At 43.9% G+C, this 19,662-nt stretch overlaps 1 protein-coding gene across 2 annotated transcripts in view; it reads right to left on the bottom strand.

Annotated features, from left to right (window-relative positions):
- The window catches only part of NTN5 (netrin 5), a 115,537-nt gene that overhangs the window by 41,897 nt on the left and 53,978 nt on the right, over positions 1–19,662 (bottom strand). The window contains exon 3 of one of the 2 annotated variants that reach the window (XM_066607703.1): positions 3,843–3,942. The exons of the other annotated variant lie outside the window; for it this stretch is intronic. The gene's annotated coding sequence lies outside the window, so the exon portion shown is untranslated. The remainder of the gene's footprint in view (positions 1–3,842; positions 3,943–19,662) is intronic. 2 annotated transcript variants of the gene reach the window in all.

Genomic DNA, 19,662 nt, shown 5'->3' with positions numbered 1-19,662 from the left:
ATTCGTATTATGAGTGCTCTCCATAGACTTCAGTGATCATTTTATGTCCGTGAAAAGTAAAGCATGTTGCATATGTTTGATTCAAAAACTTTAGAACATTTCCAACACTAACAAATAAAAAATGTTTGGCTTGGGCATTTTAGGATCTTACTGCCCCAACTGTATTGAAAAGCATGGTTCACTACCCTTTCCAATATAACTGTATACAGAAGAGATCAATACACCGCAGTATAATACAGACATATATGTATATATTTATAATATGGTTAGTAGTAGAGGTTTGCAACTTTATAGGCATACAGTAACATACATCTGACTGTATGTTTGCTGGGCCATTTGAAATTGCCTAGCCAAATGTAAACACAGATGAATCAAATCTTAGATGCATAACATGAAACAACTTAGAATAGGCGAAAAAAAAAATTGATAAATTAGTCTATTTTCCCACCACATATTCCATATAGTTTGCAGTATAGATCCAGACACACATTGTATAGTTTCCATAGACTTCTGTATGGCATACTTATGCCAAAAGTTACCTCTTGTATATAGGGTATTATTTGTATTGAAAAGCATAGGCTGCAGCACTTTTAGAAATAATAGGAAACCACAAAAATATAAAATATAAATATTTAAAATATACATTTTTTTATAATAAAAGTCAATGGCACAACGAATCCATGCATACACATGTATTTGCACTGTATAAATTTGGCTTTGTCTGAAGACATAAAAAGCAACAAATATTAATTTCCACCTAAAAACTGGCTCCATTAAACTGATGCTAACAGTTTTTTATTATTATCATAAAATATATACAGCTGCATGCCTTTATTGTAGTATAGCAGTACATACACTGGCATAACTATAGAGGATGCAGGGGATGCGGTTGCCCCCGGGCCCAGGAGCCTTAGGGGTCCCATAAGGCCTCTCTTTTCTGTATAAGGAGCCTAGTACTATGAATAAAGAATTATAGTTGGGGGCCCCGTTAGAGGTTTTGCATTGGGGCCCAGGGGGTTTAAGTTACGCCTCTGAGTACATATGTATGAGAATGGATGCAAACATGGTGTGAATGTAGCCTTTTCTTTACTTTCAGAGCAGTGAAGTACAACAAGTTTAAAACCCAGCCACATTAAGAAGTCTGAATGTGGCGGCCCCAGATCACCGTGATTGTGAATTTAATAACCATGAAAATGCATTTAATTAACTCATGTATAAATGTATGCTACATAAAAATGTTTTGTTTTTTAAAGTCAAGCCCGAATACAGAAGGATGTCATTTTTTTAAAAAAGAAACCAAAATATATATATTAATTTGATGTTACTGTCACTTTAAATGCTATTTCGTTCATAGACTACAACAAGCAACTTTAGGAGCACAATATCCCTACAGAGACCTTGCTGCTTAAGGAAGAAGTGTATAGCTTCTGAGCCTTAAAGTGCTGAAAGAACATCTTGAAGCAACAGCTAGACATTTAATCACGTAACTTGGATTATCTTGCCACATCCTGGGAAAGTTTACCAACAAACAATACAGAAGCGTTTCATTGACAGCTCTTTCCTCCATCCCCAGTTCTGCAATTAATTTGTTGGGAATCTGGCAATGTACTTTCTTTGTGCAGCACATAGATAGGGGTATAATGGCCATGTGATGACAGACATAAAGCCTCTCTTCATGGAGCAGGCACGGACAGAATTAACCCAGTTGTAGAGGCGTAAGGGCAGCAATAACTATCCTTTTAACTTTTTCTTTCTAGCAGCATGATGAGAGCTTCTACTCCACATGTTGCTTTTCTGTTCTTTGTTATAGTATTTATACTAGTGATTAGCAGAATTTTCATTATGCCGTTTGTTTGTTATTTCTATTAATTTGACTGATGGGATGAAGATAATTAATGTCTTTTAAATTGACCCGAAATGTTCGAATCATAATAGAAAAATAATGTGTTTGTCTAAATAACCCATGTCGCACAGCTACTTTCCTGTTATGGATGTTGTTCTGCATTATTCTGACTGCTTTAATCAAGAATCTGCTGTTTTGTTTCAAGGTTACATCTAAGAACTTGGTGAAGTTTCTGCACTTTTTTTTCACTTTTTTTCAGCTTAAACCACACTTTTGAACTTTTCAGAAGGGAGTATAGAGAGGAACAGAAAATGCCATGCTCAGCGCAAAGTTTTCTTTTAATTTATGCTCCACCCATTTATATAGAACGCACTTTGATATAGAGCATTTGAATCGTAAATAATACATATAAGCCCCTTAAACACGCCCCAAAATGAATACAAAGTACACACCAGATCCTATAAACATTTGCAGACCCTTTACAAAAAATACAGCCCCATGAATATAGATTTTTCTAGACTCCCCTAAACTAATGTAGAACCCAGACCAGGCCCCCTTAACTACTGTAGAACCCAGACCAGGCCCCCCTAAGAAAAGACACCCTCATTAAATACACATCCCAGATAAGACCCCCTAATAAATACAGATTCCAGATCAGACACCCATAGCCTGCAGTCTATATGGCCTAAAAATATAGTCCCAAGACGTAACCGGAAATAATATATACAGTGATTGAATAATACCAGCAAACAGTGGCTGAAAAACACTGCAATACAGTGACTGCATATTACAACCATGCAATGACTGAATAGTAGCACCATACAGTGACTGTAACACAGTACCAGAAAGCAAACATTGGGTGCAGCATTAGTGTCCTCCATATAAATAATGTGAATTCAGCAGTATATCCAAAGTGGAGCAAGTCTAATCTATCCAACGTATAGTACAATACAAGTAGGCAAATAAAGGTCAGCATTCCAAAATTGGTGTTGTTCATTTCAGGCTAGAACATATGCCATATATAAAGGAAAGCCAGCTTAGGATAAAGGAATCCTCTTTATCTGTAGTCTTTAAAACATCACATCAGATAAAAAGCACCATGTAGATACCATGTTAACACAGCAGTGTTTAAAAGCTGACTGTTTTTGTTTACAGCTAAATGGACCTTATGGTGCTCAGCATTAAAAACTATCACAGACCAATTAGGCAAGCAGTTAACAGCTGACATATGCAAATTATCACATCTACATATAAACACATATTCTTGTGGGTGCGTTACATCGCAACTCCATATAATAAGGTCGTCAATGTATCACCCATACCACACTATCTGATTTTTATATGGGCTATGAATAAATTTACAAGCGATAGTGAAACCCTAAACTCCATAGGAGCACCTGTTACCTTAAGTAAAAATTCCCATCAAAACCAAAAAAATGAGTTACAAATACTCTGTGCTCACAATAATAAATTCCAGTAATCTCTCCTCATATTCACTATACTTGGATAAATAATGGAGTACACAAGAATATTCATTACTCATAGAAAAATCTTGAAAGTGTCTTAAAACCTCATTACAAGTTTTCAAATAACCTGTTTCGCGCTGCACAGTCGTCAGTGGCCTCGATGATAGGAGATAATGGGGGAGGAAAAATTTGCTTAGGAATTTTAGGTACTCTATAGAAAATAGACAAAGATGGAACCAAGAAAATAGACAATAGTCTGGAACCAAGTAATCAGGCTCTTTAGCTTTTAATATACCCATACTCTTACCCTCTAATACCAGTTTTCTCAAGTCAGCTTGACATTGTACAGTAGGATCATACATTAGTTTACTATAAATTTGGATGTCCTCCAGTATGCCATAGGCCAGATTACAATACAATGCTGCATCGAACATCACCAAGAAACCCCCTTCATCCATTTTTTGAATTACTTTGTTATAGTTATTTTCTAACATCTTCAAAGCTTCATATTGTTTTCTATTTAAATTACTCACAGTTTTATGTTTGTAATCACTACTTTGTGTAAACTCATGTAGCTTCTTAAATTCCTGTTCCATGGCATATTGGAAGATGTCCAAAACCGATATTCTAGAGCTGATAGGATGAAAGGAAGAGTTAGTACATTTAAAATGTAAAGGATCCACAATCCTCTCAATATTACTTTTCGATATAATGCCTGTAAATCAAATATAGATAATTGTTCAGAGAAGCGCATATTTCTATAATTCTTATGGACATTACTATTCTTTATCAGATGAGATTCCTCTTGTTTTTCCTCATTTAGGGTGGCTTCACACGAGTGTGTTTTTGTGCGTGCATAGATGCACACAAAAACACGCTTCTACTAGAACCAATGCATTCCCTATGGTGTTTGCACCTGTCCGTGCTTTACAGGGGTGCGCCTGCAAAGATAGGACCACAGGAAATGCACACATTGTCTTCAATGGAGCCGTGGCTGCTGCCAGCGGCTCTATTGAAGACAATGGTCTGCCGGCACCCCTGAATTGTTTTTCAGGTAAGAGCTTTACATCTAAGCTCTTCCCTGAAAAACAAGAATTTTAGTGTAAAAAAAAAAAATACTTACCTGTCTGTCACTGCCGTGTCCCCGCGGGGATGAAGAACACATCTGCCACATGCAACAGATGTTTCCTTCATCCCCACGAGGAAAAATAATTCCCTGCTGCACCTGCCACATCTGTGACGGATGCAGCAAAGGAATTCTTCATCGCCGCAGGAAACAAAAAATTCCCTAACGCAGCTGTCACACATGGCAGCTGTGGTAGGGGATCCAGCTGTCGGCATCCTGTAAATGTTTTTCAGGGAAGGGCTTTAAATATAAGCCCTTCCCTGAAAAATAAGGAAAAGTGGTGTTGAAAATTAAAAAAAAATCATACTCACCTTTTTCAGCTGCCAGGGCTCAGCAGCGTCCTCTCTGGGCTGTCCCCAGCTCTTCAAAGCAATCCTTTCAGCAGGCGGGGATTTAAAAAATCGCTGCCTGCTGAAAGAGCTGCTTCTGATTGGCTGAGGCCCTCATTCAATCACAGGCAGCTTTCGGCAGGCAGCCAATCACAGACAGCTGCTTCTGATTGGCTGAGCACCTCAGTCAATCACAGACAGCTCTCACTGAATGAATGACAGGTGAGAGCTGCCTGTGATTGGCTGAGCACCTCAGCCAATCAGAAGCAGCTCTTTCAGCAGGCGGGGATTTTAAATCCCCACCTGCTGAAAGAAGTGCATTACAGAGCCGGAGACAGCGCAGAGAGGATGCGGCTGAACCCCGGCAGCTGAAAGAAGGAGGTGAGTATGATTTTTTTTTTTTTTTTCAACACCACCTTTCCTTGTTTTTCAGGGAAGGGCTTATATTTAAAACCCTTCTCTGAAAAACAATTACAGGATGCAGGCAGCTGGATCCCCTACCCCAGCTGTCATCTGTGACAGCTGTGGGAAAGAATTCTTTATTCCCCTCCGGAATGAAGAATTCCTTTGCCGCATCTGTCACAGATGTAGCAGGTAATTATTTTTGCTCGCGGGGATGAAGGAAACTTTTGCCGCATACGGACCTTCATATATGCGTGTTTTTGCATGTACAGGGGTGCACATCTATGTACACACCTATGTATGCACAAAAACATGCTAGTGTGAAGCCACCCTAAAAAAATGTTTTATTTAGGGTTAAAGCAGAAGTTAGGCACAGCATTAGTGTCCTCTATATAAATAAAGTGAATGCAGCAGTTTATCCAAGATGGAGCAGCTCCAATCCATCCAACGATTAGCACAAATGCAAAGGTAGGCAAATGGATGTCAGTATTCCAATACTGGCGTTGTTTATTTCAGGTTAGGTCATCTACCTACAGATGGCAAAGTTTTAACTCTGCCATGAATCTTTTTCAAGGAGTGTATACAGGTTAAAACATGAATTATATAATCACAGAAAAGGGCATGTATACAAATACAACCAGTCACATTTACAATACAACATTAAATCAACAAAGTCTCATTCAAGGGGTATCTTGAGCTTTTACCATTGATGACCTAACCTTAGTATAAGTCATCAATATTTGATCAGCAGGGGTCTGCCACTTGGGACCACAGCCATTAGCTGATCATCTAGCCCACTGTAGTAGCAGCAGAGCTGGATGTCGTCACTGGTGGTCATCGGCCTGAATTGTAACAGGTGGCTTCACTCCTGTTGAAATCTTGCTTCATACATAGTAGGTGCTGGCTGTCTTTGACAGTTGACACCTGCCTGCAGCAGCCACATTCAGTGTAAATACTAGTTGCAGCTGTTAACCCTTTAAATGTCATTGTCAATTCTAAAAGCAGCATTTAAATGCCTTGAGCAGTATTTTGGAGTCCTGAATGGCCCACGCATGATAAAATCGTGAGGTGCTATTCGGTTGCCATAGCAGACTGGGGCCTTCTGAAAACTGCCTGATTGTCAGACTGCCTGCCAGAACACAGTATAATTTAAAGGGGTTGTCTCGCGGCAGCAAGTGGGGTTATACACTTCTGTATGGCCATATTAATGCACTTTGTAATGTACATCATGCATTAAATATGAACCATACAGAAGTTATTCACTTACCTGCTCCGTTGCTAGCGTCCCCGTCTCCATGGCTCCGTCTAATTTCAGCGTCTAATCGCCCGATTAGACGCGCTTGCGCAGAAGGGTCTTCTCCCTTCTGGTCGGCCTGGGCACGAGCGGCGTTCTGGCTCCGCCCACTTCTACGCGTCATCGCGTAGCTCCGCCCCGTCACGTGTGCAGATTCCAGCCAATCAGGAGGCTGGAATCGGCAATGGACCGCACAGAGCCCATGGTGCACCATGGGAGAAGACCCGCGGTGCACCATGGGAGAAAACCGCAGTGCATCCCTGGGAAAGGACCGGCGGCCATCTTAGGGAGAAGATAATAATAATAATAATAATCTTTATTTGTATAGCGCCAACTTATTCCGCAGCGCTTAAGATTTTTAGATTTTTATAAGTTCATATTTCATCACATCGGTGAGTAGCAAGCGGTTTAAAAACCGCTTTAAAGTGCTATTTTATGCCAGGGGGGTGACAGGGGGAATAGGCTAATTTAAAATTTTGATGTTTTGCCTCGGGACAACCCCTTTAATACTATGGTATTGAAATATACTCTATGAGCTATCACAAGTTCCCCTATGGAGACTAAAAAAGAAATAAAAAAATTAGTTTAAAAAAGATTTATTAATTATTAAAACAAGGTAGTAAAAGTTTTAAAAGAAACCTTTTCCCAAATTTATAATAAATAGATGAAAAAAACACATTTGTTATTGTTGAGTCCATAGAAGTCCAATTTATTAATGCAATGCATTTATCCTGCATGGTGATCATCATCAGAATCAAAAATACACAACACCAGAAGTGGACTTTTTTTTGGTCATTCCATCTCCAAGTAAATTTTTTTATAGAAAGCAATCAAAAAATCATTCATACTCAAAATGGTACGAATAGAAACTGTAGGACATCTCACACAGAATGAGCCCTTACACAGCTATAACCACAGAAAAATAAAAAAAACTATGGCTGTCAGAAGATGGCAGCAGAAAATAATTTTATTTGTTTTAAGTAGCACAGCAAAAAAAAAACTATATAAATTTAGTATCGCCATAATCGTACTGACCCATAGAATAAAGTTATCAGATTATTTATTGTCGCAGTGTTTACTTGGGATTTTTCAGTACATTATATGGTACAGCCCCATTTCCAAAAAAGTTTGGACACTTTGTAACATGTAAATAACTGTTATAAGAAAAAAAATGCAATGATTTTCAAATCTCATGAAATCATATTTTATTCACAATAGAACATACTACACATGTCAGAAGTTGAAAATGAGATATTTCTCCATTACATTTAAAAAAGTAAACTAATTTAGAAATTGAGGGCAGCAACACATCTCACAAAAATTGGAACAGGGACATGTCTTCCATTATGTAGCATCCCCTCATCCTTTTTGTTAACAGTCTGTAAAGGTCAGAAAAGTGAAGACTAGAGATGAGTGAACGTACTCGTCCGAGCTTGATACTCGTTCGAGTATTAGCGTGTTCGAGATGCTCGTTACTCGTAACGAGTACCACGCGATGTTCGAGTTACTTTCACTTTCATCTCTGAGAAGTTAGCACGCTTTTCTGGCCAATAGAAAGACAGGGAAGGCATTACAACTTCCCCCTGCGACGTTCAAGCCCTATACCACCCCCCTGCAGTGAGTGGCTGGCGAGATCAGGTGTCACCCGAGTATATAAATCGGCCCCTCCCGCGGCTCGCCACAGATGCATTCTGACAGAGATCAGGGAAAGTGTTGCTGGTGCCGGAGCTGCTATAGGGAGAGCGTTAGGAGTTATTTTAGGCTTCAAGAACCCCAACGGTCCTTCTTAGGGCCACATCTGACCGTGTGCAGTACTGTTGAGGCTGCTTTTAGCAGTGTTGCACAATTTTTTTTTTTGTATATCGGGCGTGCAGAGCATTGCGTCTGCAGTCTGCAGTCATTGTACAGAGTATAGGGCCAGTACTGGTGAGGCAGGGAAAGAGATATTCAGGCTATATAGGCAGTGGGCTTTTTCCAAAAAATTGGGGAAAAATACAATATTTGGGCTGCCTGTGACCGTCTTCAGTTTACTGTGTGTCTGCTGGGGGTAGTAGTCCTAATTAATACGCAGCTAAGCGTTACAGCAGGCTTGCGCAAAATTGTTTCCTGGATCTGCTGTCTCTGTTACATGATCGCCGTCATCCCGCCAGAGGGAAAGAGTATACATAATATTATACGCTGCCTACAGTATCTATCTGCTGGGGGTAGTAGTCGTAATTAATACGCAGCTAAGCGTTACAGCAGGCTTGCGCAAATTTGTTTCCTGGATCTGCTGTCTCTGTTACATCAGCGCCGTCATCCCGCCAGAGGGAAACAGTATACATAATATTATACGCTGCCTACAGTATCTATCTGCTGGGGGTAGTAGTCCTAATTAATACGCAGCTAAGCGTTACAGCAGGCTTGCGCAAAATTGTTTCCTGGATCTGCTGTCTCTGTTACATGATCGCCGTCATCCCGCCAGAGGGAAGGAGTATACATAATATTATACGCTGCCTAGAGTATCTATCTGCTGGGGGTAGTAGTCGTAATTAATACGCAGCTAAGCGTTACAGCAGGCTTGCGCAAAATTGTTTCCTGGATCTGCTGTCTCTGTTACATCAGCGCTGTCATCCCGCCAGAGGGAAACAGTATACATAATATTATACGCTGCCTACAGTATCTATCTGCTGGGGGTAGTAGTCCTAATTAATACGCAGCTAAGCGTTACAGCAGGCCTGCGCAAAATTGTTTCCTGGATCTGCTGTCTCTGTTACATGATCGCCATCATCCCGCCAGAGGGAAAGAGTATACATAATATTATACGCTGCCTACAGTATCTATCTGCTGGGGGTAGTAGTCCTAATTAATACGCAGCTAAGCGTTACAGCAGGCTTGCACAAAATTGTTTCCTGGATCTGCTGTCTCTGTTACATCAGCGCTGTCATCCTGCCAGAGGGAAACAGTATACATAATATTATACGCTGCCTACAGTATCTATCTGCTGGGGGTAGTAGTCCTAATTAATACGCAGCTAAGCGTTACAGCAGGCTTGCACAAAATTGTTTCCTGGATCTGCTGTCTCTGTTACATGATCGCCGTCATCCCGCCAGAGGGAAAGAGTATACATAATATTATACGCTGCCTACAGTATCTGTCTGCTGTATCAGCTCAGCATTTTAAAAAAATAGAAGCAAAATACTTAAGGCCTACTACTGGCCTTTGGCCAGTTGACTTCTTCTGCGCTGTGAATTCCACTAGCTCAGTCATACGCACCTACGTCTCACTACAGGCTTGCGCAAAATTGTTTCCTGGCTCTGCTGTGCATTCCGTAAGGGAAGTCAGCCTCCAACCACAGGCCAATAAGCGGCACATTTAATTACAGCGTTCTGTTTCTGCACTACTGGTAATACAGCATGCTGAGGGGTAGGGGTAGGCCTAGAGGACGTGGACGCGGGCGAGGACCCGGAGGCCCAAGTCAGGGTGTGGGCACAGGCCAAGCTCCTGATCCAGGTGTATCGCAGCCGACTGCTGCGGGATTAGGAGAGAGGCACGTTTCTGGCATTCCCACATTCATCTCACAATAAATGGGTCCACGCGGTAGACCTTTATTAGAAAATGAGCAGTGTGAGCAGGTCCTGTCGTGGATGGCAGAAAGTGCATCCAGCAATCTATCGACCACCCAGAATTCTGCGCCGTCCACTGCTGCAACTTTGAATCCTCTGGCTGCTGCTCCTCCTTCCTCCCAGCCTCCTCACTCCATTACAATGACACATTCTGAGGAGCAGGCAGACTCCCAGGAACTGTTCTCGGGCCCCTGCCCAGAATGGGCAGCAATGGTTCCGAATCCTCTCCCACTGGAGGAGTTTGTCGTGACCGATGCCCAACCTTTGGAAAGTTCCCGAGGGTCCGGGGGATGAGGCTGGGGACTTCCGGCAACTGTCTCAAGAGCTTTCAGTGGGTGAGGAGGACGATGACGATGAGACACAGTTGTCTATCACTCAGGTAGTAGTAATTGGAGTAAGTCCGAGGGAGGAGCGCACCGAGGATTCGGAGGAAGAGCAGCAGGACGTTGAGGTGACTGACCCCACCTGGTTTGCTACGCCTACTGAGGACAGGTCTTCAGAGGGGGAGGCAAGGGCAGCAGCAGGGCAGGTTGGAAGAGGCAGTGCGGTGGCCAGGGGTAGAGGCAGGGCCAGACCGAATAATCCACCAACTGTTTCCCAAAGCGCCCCCTCGCGCCATGCCACCCTGAAGAGGCCGAGGTGCTCAAAGGTCTGGCAGTTTTTCACTGAGAGTGCAGACGACTGACGAACAGTGGTGTGCAACCTTTGTCGCGCCAAGATCAGCAGGGGAGCCACCACCACCAGCCTCACCACCACCAGCATGCGCAGACATATGATGGCCAAGCACCCCACAAGGTGGGACGAAGGCCGTTCACCGCCTCCGGTTTGCACCGCTGCCTCTCCCCCTGTGCCCCAACCTGCCACTGAGATCCAACCCCCCTCTCAGGACACAGGCACTACCGTCTCCTGGCCTGCACCCACACCCTCACCTCCGCTGTGCTCGGCCCCATCCACCAATGTCTCTCAGCGCACCGTCCAGCCGTCGCTAGCGCAAGTGTTGGAGCGCAAGTACGCCGCCACGCACCCGCACGCATAAGCGTTAAACGTGCACATAGCCAAATTTATCAGCCTGGAGATGCTGCCGTATAGGGTTGTGGAAACGGAGGCTTTCAAAGGTATGATGGCGGCGGCGGCCCGCGCTACTCAGTTCCCAGTCGCCACTACTTTTCCCGATGTACCGTCCCAGCCCTGCACGACCACGTCTCCCGCAACATTGTACGCGCCCTCACCAACGCGGTTACTGCCAAGGTCCACTTAACAACGGACACGTGGACAAGCACAGGCCGGCAGGGCCACTATATCTCCCTGACGGCACATTGGGTGAATTTAGTGGAGGCTGGGACAGAATCAGAGCCTGGGACCGCTCACGTCCTACCCACCCCCCGAATTGCGGGCCCCAGCTCGGTGGTGGTATCTGCGGTGGTGTATGCTTCCTCCACTCAACCACCCTCCTCCTCCTCCTCCTACGCAACCTCTGTCTCGCAATCAAGATGTGTCAGCAGCAGCACGTCGCCAGCAGTCGGTGTCGCGCGTCGGTGTCGCGCGTCGTGGTAGCACAGCGGTGGGCAAGCGTCAGCAGGCCGTGCTGAAACTACTCAGCTTAGGAGAGAAGAGGCACATGACCCACGAACTGCGGCAGGGTCTGACAGAGCAGACCGACCGCTGGCTTGCGCCGCTGAGCCTCCAACCGGGCATGGTCGTGTGTGACAACGGCCATAACCTGGTGGCTGCTCTGCAGCTCAGCAGCCTCACGCACGTGCTATGCCTGGCCCATGTCTTTAATTTAGTGGTTCAGCGCTTTCTGAAAAGCTACCCACGCTTGTCAGACCTGCTCGGAAAGGTGCGCCGGCTCTGCGTACATTTCCGCAAGTCCCACATGGACGCTGCCACCCTGCGCACCCTGCAACATCGGTTTCATCTGCCAGTGCACCGACTGCTGTGCGACGTGCCCACACGGTGGAACTCTACGCTCCACATGTTGGCCAGGCTCTATGAGCAGCGTAGAGCTATAGTGGAATACCAACTCCAACATGGGCGGCGCAGTGGGAGTCAGCCTCCTCAATTCTTTACAGAAGAGTGGGCCTGGTTGGCAGACATCTGCCAGGTCCTTGGAAACTTTGAGGAGTCTACCCAGATGGTGAGCGGCGATGCTGCAATCATTAGCGTCACCATTCCTCTGCTATGCCTCTTGAGAAGTTCCCTGCAAAGCATAAAGGCAGACGCTTTGCGCTCGGAAACAGAGGCGGGGGAAGACAGTATGTCGCTGGATATTCAGAGCACCCTCCTGTCTATATCTCAGCGCGTTGAGGAGGAGGAGCATGAGGAGGATGAGGAGGAGGGGGAAGAGACAGCTTGGCCCACTGCTGAGGGTACCCATGCTGCTTGCCTGTCATCCTTTCAGCGTGTATGGCCTGAGGAGGAGGAGGAGGATCCTGAAAGTGATCTTCCTAGTGAGGACAGCCATGTGTTGCGTACAGGTACCCTGGCACACATGGCTGACTTCATGTTAGGATGCCTTTCTCGTGACCTTCGCGTTACACGCATTCTGGCCACTACGGATTACTGAGTGTACACACTGCTCAACCCACGCTATAAGGAGAACCTTTCCACTCTCATACCCGAAGAGGAAAGGGGTTCGAGAGTGATGCTATACCACAGGACCCTGGCGGACAAACTGATGGTAAAATTCCCATTCGACAGCGCTAGTGGCCGAAGGCGCAGTTCCGAGGGCCAGGTAGCAGGGATGGCGCAGAGATCAGGCAGCATGTACAGCACAGGCAGGGGAACACTCTCTAAGGCCTTTGACAGCTTTCTGGCTCCCCAGCAAGACTGTGTCACCGGTCCCCAGTCAAGGCTGAGTTGGCGGGAGCACTGTAAAAGGATGGTGAGGGAGTACGTAGCCGATCGCACGACCGTCCTCCGTGACGCCTCTGCCCCCTACAACTACTGGGTGTCGAAGCTGGACACGTGGCCTGAACTCGCGCTGTATGCCCTGGAGGTGCTTGCTTGCCCTGCGGCTAGCGTCTTGTCAGAGAGGGTGTTTAGTGCGGCTGGGGGAATCATCACAGATAAGCGTACCCGCCTGTCAACCGACAGTGCCGACAGGCTTACACTCATCAAGATGAACAAAGCCTGGATTTACCCAGACTTCTCTTCTCCACCAGCGGACAGCAGCGATACCTAAACAATACGTTGGCTGCACCCGCGGATGGAAGCATTGTTCTCTATCACCATCAAAAACGTGGACCTTTTAGCTTCATCAATCTGTGTATAATATTCATCCTCCTCCTCCTGCTCCTCCTCCTGAAACCTGATGTAATCACGCCGAACGGGCAATTTTTCTTAGGCCCATAAGGCTCAGTCATATAATTTTGTAAGCAATTTTTATACGTTTCAATGCTCATTAAAGCGTTGAAACTTGCACCTGAACCAATTTTTATTTTAACTGGGCTGCCTCCAGGCCTAGTTACAAATTAAGCCACATTAACCAAAGCAATTAATGAGTTTCACCTGCCCTCTTGGTTGGGCATGGGCAATTTTTCTGACGTACATTAGTACTGTTGGTACACCAATTTTTTGGGGCCCTCGCCTACAGTGTAATCCAATTAATGTTTTGCCCACCTGCATTAAAGCTGACGTTATATCAGCTGTGCTGGGCACTGCAATGGGATATATTTATGTACCGCCGGTGGCTTCCTGGGACCCACCCATGCTGTGGGTCCACAGGGAGTTGTAACTGCATGTGTCCACTTCTAAAGAACCCCAGTCTGACTGGGGCATGCAGTGTGGGCCAAAGCCCACCTGCATTTAATCGGACGTTACCTCAGCTGTGATGGGCACTGCAATGGGATACATTTATGTACAGCCGGTGGGTTCCAGGGAGCCACCCATGCTGTGGGTCCACAGGGAGTTGTAACTGCATGTGTCCACTTCTAAAGAACCCCAGTCTGACTGGGGCATGCAATGTGGGCCGAAGCCCACCTGCATTAAACATGACATTACCTCAGCTGTGATGGGCAATGCAATGGGATATATTTATGTACCGCCGGTGGCTTCCTGGCACCCACCCATGCTGTCGGTCCACACGGAGTTGTAACTGCATGTGTCCACTTCTAAAGAACCCCAGTCTGACTGGGGCATGCAGTGTGGGCCGAAGCCCACCTGCATTTAATCGGACGTTACCTCAGCTGTGATGGGCACTGCAATGGGATACATTTATGTACAGCCGGTGGGTTCCAGGGAGCCATCCATGCTGTGGGTGCACACGGAATTCCCATTGCGGAGTTGTACCTGCCTGTGACTATTTATAAAAAAACGCAGTCTGACTGGGGCATGCAGACACCTTGACAGAATGAATAGTGTGTGGCACATAGGTTCCCCATTGCTATGCCCACGTGTGCAGCTCCAGATGGAGGTGGCACAGGATTGGATTTCTCATTGCTTCTGTACAGCATTGTGGGCAATCACCCCGCCCCTTTTAAAAAGGGTCGCTGCCTAGCCATGCCAACCCTCTGCAGTGTGTGCCTGCGGTTCCTCCTCATGGCAGACGCACTTATAAATAGACATGAGGGTGGTGTGGCATGAGGGCAGCTGAAGGCTGCGCAGGGACAGTTTGGTGTGCGCTGTGGACACTGCGTCGTGCGAGGGGGGGGGGGTTGCGCAGCATGTAACCCAGGAGAAGTGGCAGCGGAGTGTCATGCAGGCAGTGATTGTGCTTTGTTGGAGGTAGTGTGGTGCTTAGCTAAGGTATGCATTGCTAATGAGGGCTTTTCAGAAGTAAGAGTTGTTGGGAGGGGGGGGCCCACTCTTGCCGCTATTGCGGCTTAATAGTGGGACCTGGGAACTTGAGATGCAGCCCAACATGTAGCCCCTCGCCTGCCCTATCCGTTGCTGTGTCGTTCCCATCACTTTCTTGAATTGCCCAGATTTTCACAAATGGAAACCTTAGCGAGCATCGGCGATATAGAAAAATGCTCGAGTCGCCCATTGACTTCAATGGGGTTCGTTACTCGAAACGAACCCTCGAGCATCGCGAAAATTTTGTCCCGAGTAACGAGCACCCGAGCATTTTGGTGCTCGCTCATCTCTAGTGAAGACACCAAGTACTGGAGTTTTGGGAGAGAAATGTTGTCCCATTCTTGTTTGATGCAGGATTTTAGCTGCTCAGCAGTCCTGGGTCATCATTGTCAGATTTTGTGTTTCGTAATGCGCCAAATATTTTCTATTGGTGAAAGGTCTGGACTGCAGGTGGCCAGTTCAGCACCTGGACTCTTCTTCTTCGAAGACATGCTGTTGTGATGGATGCAGTATGTGGCTTAGCATTGTCTTGCTGTAATATGCAAGGCCTTCCCTGAAAGAGATGTTGTCTGGATGGAGCATATGTTGTTCTAACACCTGTATATACTACTAAGCATTGATAGTACCTTTCAAGATGTGTAAGCTGCCCATCTCTTAGGCACTAATGAAACTCCATATCATTAGAGATACAGGCTTTTGAACTATGCACTGACAACAAGCTGGATGGTCCCTTTACTCGAGTCCACAGGAAACAGTGTATGTGGTTTCCAACAAAAATTTGTTTTATCTGACCACAAAACAGTTTTCTATTTTGCTTCAGTTCATTTTAAAAGCGCTTTGGTCCAGCGAAGATCCCGCCATTTCTGGATTGTGTTGATATATGGCTTCTTCTTTGCATGATGTAGCTTTAACTTGTATTTGTGGATTGCACAGCAAAATATTCGTAAACAATTATTTCTGGAGGCATTCCTGAACCCATACAGTGATTTGCATTAGAGAATCATACCTGTTTTTAATGCAGCTCCGCCTGACGATCCGTAGATCTCAATCATCCAATATTGACTATCAGTCTTGTTCTTTGTGCACATGAATTTCTCCAGATTCTCTGAATCTTTTGATGATATTATGTACTGTAGTTGATGGGATATTCAAAGACTTCACAATTTTCCTTTGAGGAACATTTTTCTGAAATTGTTCCACAATTTTTAGAAGCAGTTTATCACAGTTTTGTAGACCTCTGATAATGTTTGCTTTTGACAGGATCTGCCTCTCTAAAATGGTCTTTTTATATACAATTATGTGACTTGGTTGAAAATTGACCCTCCAGCTGTTTTTTATTAGTATCATGTACTTTTCCAGCCTTTTTGTTACCCCTGTTCCAACTTTTTTGAGATGTGTTGCTGCCATCAATTTCTAAATGAGCTTAAAGTTTTTTCATGAAATTGAAAAATGCCTTACTTTCAACTTCTGATATGTGTTCTATTGTGAATAAAATATGGGTATATGAAATTGCCAAATCATTGCATTTTTTCTTGTTACATTTAATAAAATTTTACACAGCAACTTTTTTGGAATTGCGGTTTAATAGCACCATTGAAAAATACAACTCATCCCACAAAGCAGCAATGTCTATGGATAAATCAAAGAGTTATGATTTTTTGAAAGTGGGAAGGAAAAAAACAAAAAAAAATGTGTTCGATTTTCAGATAAAATTATATTTGTACATAACTATTTATAAAGCAGTAGAATTGCTGGGTTTCTAATTTGGCATGTTTGAAATATAGTTTTTCATGGAAACTCAGGTAAGAATATTGCATTATCATTAGAGATGAGCGAGCACCAAAATGCTCGAGTGCTCGTTACTCGAGTCGAACTTTCAGTGATGCTCAAGAGTTCGTTTCGAGTAACGAACCCCATTGAAGTCAATGGGCGACTCGAGCATTTTTGTATATCGCCGATGCTCGCTAAGGTTTTCATTTGTGCAAACCTGGGAAATTCAAGAAAGTGATGGGAACGACACAGAAACGGATAGGGCAGGCGAGGAGCTACATGTTGGGCTGCATCTCAAGTTCCCAGGTCCCACTATTAAGCCACAATAGTGGCAAGAGTGAGACCCCCCCCCCCTGCACTGTCAGCATAAAGATCATTCTCCTCTGCCACAGCTGTAACAGCTGTGGCAGAGAAGAACGATGTTAGCCCATTGAATTCAATGGAGCCGGCAATACAGCCGGCTCCATTGAAAGCAATGGGCTGCCGGCGATTGCGGGATGAATTGTCGGGAAGGGCTTACATATATAAGCCCTTTCCTGCAATTCATCCAGAAATGTGTAAAAAATATATATATATATATACTCACCTTGTCCCGGCAGAACGATGTTAGCCCATTGAATTCAATGGAGCCGGCAATACAGCCGGCTCCATTGAAAGCAATGGGCTGCCGGCGATCACGGGATGAATTGTCGGGAAGGGCTTAAATATATAAGCCCTTCCCTGCAATTCATCCAGAAATGTGTAAAAATTAAAAAAAAATATATACTCACCTGGTCCCGGCAGACGGAGATCAGCGCGGCCGGCGGCAGTCCTCCTAAACTGCTCTGAACAGCTGTGAGTAGTATTCAGCAGCCGGGGATTTAAAATCCCCGCCTGCTGAATGAGCTGCCTCTGATTGGTCACAGCCTCACCAATCAGAGGCAGCTCTCACTCACACCCAATCATGAATTCATGAATGGGTGAGTGAGTGCTGCCTCTGATTGGCTCAGCGCAGGGCCAATCAGGGGCAGCTCTCAGCTGTCATTCAGCTGGATGAATTGCAGGGAAGGGCTTATATATTTAAGCCCTTCCCGACAATTCATCCCGCGATCGCCGGCAGCCCATTGCTTTCAATGGAGCCGGCTGTATTGCCAGCTCCATTGAATTCAATGGTCAGTGCTCATTTAATCGAGACGAGTACCGCGTGGTGCTCGTCTCGAGTAATGAGCATCTCGAGCACCCTAATACTCGAACGAGCATCAAGCTCGGACGAGTATGCTCGCTCATCTCTAATTATCATCCAACCAATACAGCTCTGCTGTTCATGAACCTACATTGTACATTTTAATGCTAAGTGCAGTATTAAAGGTACTTCCTGAAAAATTTGATGTGTTAAAAGAAATCTAACCATGTGCTGAAATTCCTTGTCCTCTATGATATGTTTATTTCAAATGAAAACACATTTTAAAGCTTCCTGGACTAATGTATCCAATGTATATATCTGACAAAGGAATAAGTGTAAGATAATAAATATTTAAAGAAAAAGTCCACCTTAACACAAAAGAAAGTTGGTTGGTAAGTGAAAATGTGAGACATTTTGTAGTTTACATAATTTTTTTTACACTTAAAGTCCAACAGTGAAACCCCTACATGTATATAATGTCAGTTACTTTACAAGCTAATATGTCTGACAGCACACTCTTATATACAAGCCACCTTCTTTTCTATATTTTAAGGTGGAATTTCCTTTTAATGCACAGAAATTAAATAAAGTTTATACCAATGAACAAGTCATGTTATGGCTACATTTAAACATTAGAGATTGCACAACTATTTTTCTAACTCTCAAGCATCAAGATGAATTGCGAGCAAACCTGTATGAAAAGAGAGTAAAGTGAGGAATATTAGGTCAGGCACATTATTTCCTTGATGTAGTACTGTGAGGGTTTTTATAATAACCCAAATCCACACACAATATTGACACTTTGTTACACAGATGGAGTTTTAAAGATTTCTGAGAATATGTTCAAGATGCTTTGGAGGAAGTGGCACATTTGACCATTCTCCAGATGGTTTCAGAAAGATGAAATTCATGCATGGAATTCTCTCACAAATTCTTTAGACTGAAGTCTATGATGCATTAAAGATTTCCTTCAACCCTTATGTTTTTAAGGATCAGTGATGATGGAAAAAGCAAAATAAGCATTATTTTTTTCTGCCCTTAGAACTTGTGTCATGATGGAAATGGTTGACATTTAGTATGCATTCTTAGCAATAATGATGAAGTACGTTACATACTAGCTTTGATCAATTCAACTGAACTGAAGCCCTTCGTATGGTTTACTAATGATAAATGTGAGTTTTTGTATTTTCATATTTAAAATACACAAAAGACTAATAACATAAGCTCATCGTGTGTATTTACATCCACTAAGACTGTTTCATCAGTTGATTTGCTGAGTATTTCTAGTTACGTAATGTATAGTAAGTAGAGATGAGCGAGCACGCTCGTTTAAGGCTGCTACTCCATCAAAATAAAAATAAATAGTAAACATAGATTACAATCTGCATTATAAAATAGGAAAATCCAGCTGTAGATTATCATACTCTCTTTTCAGTTATTTTACACAACAGAAATTATATAGATCAGCCGGTGTTTTTGGATATGTCGAATATTTGGGGCTGTATATAGCCGCATGCTTTCTCCCTTCTGCTTTTACTTTAAATCCTGCGCAATGCCTAATTTGTCTCACATCATATAACCTCTTTCACTTTCAAAGAGAATACCAACATGTGTGTTGATCCTTATATCCCAGTTCAGAATATACTGTGCATCCTCTGAATGGTTCAGTGAGCACAAGATATTTATTTGAAGCTGCAACACACATTAATATCTAAACCCCACACCTGTTTCTTTCTTGGATATTGATGCCATATTTTATGTTGGAATTTTAAAGATGTAAAGGAAAAAGCCACAAAAACGTATAACTTCAATTAAATGTAGAACCTGCAGATTAAAAAGAACTCTACTAAACAAGAAAATACTTCTGC

Source organism: Eleutherodactylus coqui, chromosome 6 (assembly GCF_035609145.1).
Source record: "Eleutherodactylus coqui strain aEleCoq1 chromosome 6, aEleCoq1.hap1, whole genome shotgun sequence".
Taxonomy (NCBI): domain Eukaryota; kingdom Metazoa; phylum Chordata; class Amphibia; order Anura; family Eleutherodactylidae; genus Eleutherodactylus; species Eleutherodactylus coqui.
The sequence above is the reverse complement of the archived record's forward strand: the minus strand, read 5'-3'. Positions and strand labels throughout refer to the sequence as shown.